The 3,949-nt window shown below is 33.1% G+C and overlaps 1 pseudogene; it reads right to left on the bottom strand.

The window, feature by feature from the left end:
* Window positions 1–1,649: 1,649 nt before the first annotated feature.
* LOC104861063 lies at window positions 1,650–3,018 on the bottom strand (annotated as a pseudogene).
* Window positions 3,019–3,949: the final 931 nt, after the last annotated feature.

Genomic DNA, 3,949 nt, shown 5'->3' with positions numbered 1-3,949 from the left:
ATAGGGCTTAAATTATGTGTATATAGATGGAACATAAACATACTTCTATATATGTGAGATGTTAAGAAATAAAAACAAGAAAAGTGAAACAAGACAGTGGAAAAGAGAATAAAAGAGCTTGAGTTTTTGACATGTTCTTCAGAAGAGGTCTCTCTAAGGAAGTGATATTTAAGTAGAAGAACAAATAAAAGGTGGAATCCAGCCATGAAAATATCTGGGGAAATTTCATAGAGAGAACAGAAAGGGCAAACTTTCTGAAGAAGCAAAAGGCTTAGTAAACTCAAGAAAATTCAGTGAGAGTAGAGAAGTAGGCAGGATTGAGCTCAGGCCAAGCCCTGGTTGGATATTGATTTCATTCTCAGTGTAACAGGAAATAATGAAGAATTCTAACAAAGAATAAATCATGAGCTCATACCATGCTACCTTTAAGAGTTTAACCACTTTAAAACAATTCTAAAGAGTCAATTGAATTCTTATTGTGGCTCTTTTCTTAAGTTTTCATGTGCAATATTTTAACTAGATAAGTCTTCAAAAATTCTAGATGGAGCTTTCAATGCTTTTACCATAATAGAATATGGTTTGTTGTTATTTCCTCATAACTGTGCTTTATGTATTTGAAAATAGCATATTCTATAAACAAGTTCTCAAAATAAAGACTAGCAATGACAAAAATAACAAAATAAAGCTTATTTTTTATATTAGTCTTTTAAAACAAAAGTATGTTTGTATTTCTCTTCTGATATATTTTTAAATGTGTTTTTTTCACACAATGACAGATATTAAAGTTAATTTCAGTTAAAATAAACAAAAAGGAAAAAAGCAAAAAATGTTATTCAGGTCAAAATCATATAATAAAATTAATATTTTCAAAACTATAAGTTAAATGTTAAATTATATAATCATAAATTGTAATGTAATGTTCTTTGTGTTTATTTAATATTATAAGGTATAGGTAACATTGACAAAAGTATTTTGTTGGGTACACTTTTCTTAAATGTTATTCAAATTTGAATATTGTTTGGAAGAAAGATTTTTGAAATAATAAAGAACTTCAACTATGTTTATTTTTATTTTATTTATTTATATTTGAAATTAGGTTTTAATGAATTTAAACACAAGGCACAAGTTCCCAGATGTACATAAATTACTACTTCTTTTTGCCTCTTTCATCTCGATCGTTTGGATGAGGATGAGAAAATGTTGGATTTATTTTTGTTGTTATTTTTTCGTTTTGTTTCATTTTATGAGACAGGGTCTTACTACACAGTTCAGACTGGCTTTGCACCCATTATATAGCCCAAGCCAACTGAACTCACAGCAGTCCCTCTGCCTCAGCCTATGAGTGCTAGGATTATAGGCATGCACCACCACGCCAAACTAAGGAAGAACTTCCTTAACAAGGTCTTCCAGTTTTGTTTTGTTTTGTTTTTTTAAGAGTTGATTGAGCTAGGGATTTAGCTCAGTGTTTCTGCCGCCTGACTTGCAAGCACAAGATCTTCAGTTCTATCCCTGGTACACCCCCCCACACACACACAGCTGACCATCAGAATTTATGTAACTTCTTGCAGCAAAAACCATTTTTTTAAAATTTCTTTTCAACCTACCTACACTATTAAGTTGTCTCCTAGATACCAGTAAGTTTGCTATGATTAAATCATGCTCTTAATTTCTGCCTCTATACAGACCTTCTTTTTTTGGTTTTTCCAAAAGAGTATTCTCTTCTTCCAGTGTGTTATGACAATAATTTTAGCTTTTGTTTCTTCCTTATGGAATAAATGTGGGTGCTCAATGCATCCTCTATGAACAAAATGCTGGATCCAGGATTCCAATCCTTGGAATTTAGGATGATTCATGAGGGGCCTATATTTGTGCATTTTCAATCCTGTGCAAAGGCACAGGTGTGCTCTATGACAGAGGGCTTAATGTTTCTCCATTCTATTGTTCCATCCATGTTTGGTCCTGTTGTATAAGGTAACACAACAGATTCCATTCCTTGCTGCATATTACACAACATGTGACTTTTGGCAGCATGATTAGCCCATGGTTGCTGTAAGTAACATTGATCTCCTGATCATAGATCCACTTGATATTTTCAAACATCTACAGCTATACTATATTGAGGCTTCTGAGGATTTTTCTCTATATTCAGCAACTTATCAATAACTTCTGGCTTCTCCATCCCTTGGCCAATCAGAAAGAGGTTAACCATCATACATCAGACTTGATGATAACGGAATGTCTGCCCAGTCACTTCAAATTGACATAACTGGAAAGGTTCTTGCCATTTCTCCTCACCAGGCTCTGCCCCACTAGCTGTACTTGAGCAGACAGAATAGTCCTCTGAAAATTAATCACTCCATTTGCTACTTCCATTTTAAACAAGTTCCTGAAATCGTGAGTGCCAATATATTTCTGAGCTGCATAATTCATCCTTACAATACTAAAATCATTATGAGGAGAAAAAGACAGCTGAACCCAGCGCTGAAGCTAGGTTCTATAGCGGCCCAGGCCAGTACACAGATGACGGGAGGGAGTACCCAATTAACAATGTGGGTATAATGGATTTCTTTGGCATCATCACTGACTTCATCTTTTCAGTTAAGATCTTTTGAACCTTTGTCCCTTGGAAACTGAGACCACAGGTCTAGAGAAATCACCTATTCAAAGGCACTAACTCCTTTGTCCATTCACCCACATCAGTTGTAGTTGGAGGTCCGTATGCTTTCTATCAGTCAAGTCTTGGTCAGAGCCTCAACCAGTTTCTCTTCAATGGTATTGTCTGTTTTTCTGACTAGCGAAGCCCTGGTATCCCCAGCCCAGATATGCTATTCTTTGGCTGTGGGCCCTGAAATCAAAAGCATGCTTAGCTTTTCCAGATCCTGAAGAATTTTCTTTAACATTTGAGTCTTTGATGTTACTGGGTTGTTCTTTTTTAATTCTTTGTACTTTCTGCTCCAATTCTTGTACTCTTTTTAGGAATTTCTCAATCTGGTTTCTGTCAGTCTCTGTTTCAGCCATGGTATGACAGACCCAGGAATTGAATCATAACAGTTCTTTGGGTTCTTGGCCTCGCCCTGTTCATTTTGAATAAGATATTATATGAATAAATAATGTTTAAGACAATATCTGCAGTACCTCCTTAGAAATGTGTCCCTCAAAATGTTTTAAGATGGGAATGAATGAATGGATAAAGCCCACTTATTTTTCTCTATAAAATTTGATTGAATAATCTCTTGAAAAGCTGGGTGTCACTTTTTATATTTCTGTTGTCCTCGATTAAAAAGTCAGTCTTATTGAGCATTGTTTAAGTACCCAATATGTAATTGTTCTTAGGCCTTATCATTCTTTTAATATTGTTATTGATTCATATAAATATATACATAACAATGAGAATCTGAGAAATATTTATTCTATAATATCATTGACCTTTGAGATACAAAAGAATTATTTAATAAAATATGCCTTGTTAGTGAATTTTCCACACAGAAAATATATGTTTTAATCTGCAATGCAAAATATGCCATTGATTGGACTATAATTTGTATTCAGTTGTTTCATTATTTTGTAGAAAATAACAGTTTCTAAAGGGTTTGAAGTTAGTGAAATAAGATCAATAAAAAAGCTTAAGGAAGTTCTTTGTACTATCGTATTAATATTTGAGCTAAAAGTGGAACATAAAACTGATTATAGCCTTCACATGAACCAAAAAATAACTCTATAACTTAATTCTTCATCAAAAGCAGAAAAAAGTGGGAAGCAACTGAATTCAGTCATGAGTTAACTTGAATTTTTTATTCTCAGAATTGTAGAATATTTGAATTTATTTTTCCTTCAAAATTGAATATATTTTAAGAGAAAATACAAATTATTTATTGTCTCCAATAAATATTCTGTCCCCAATAATTTAAAATAAAGATGAAAGTAAACAGAATGTGTTATAAGGTCTGTT

Source organism: Fukomys damarensis, unplaced genomic scaffold (assembly GCF_012274545.1).
Source record: "Fukomys damarensis isolate Sample0158 unplaced genomic scaffold, DMR_v1.0_HiC HiC_scaffold_6, whole genome shotgun sequence".
NCBI classification, from domain to species: domain Eukaryota; kingdom Metazoa; phylum Chordata; class Mammalia; order Rodentia; family Bathyergidae; genus Fukomys; species Fukomys damarensis.
Note: the sequence above shows the minus strand (reverse complement) of the source record. Positions and strands in the feature narration are given on the sequence as shown.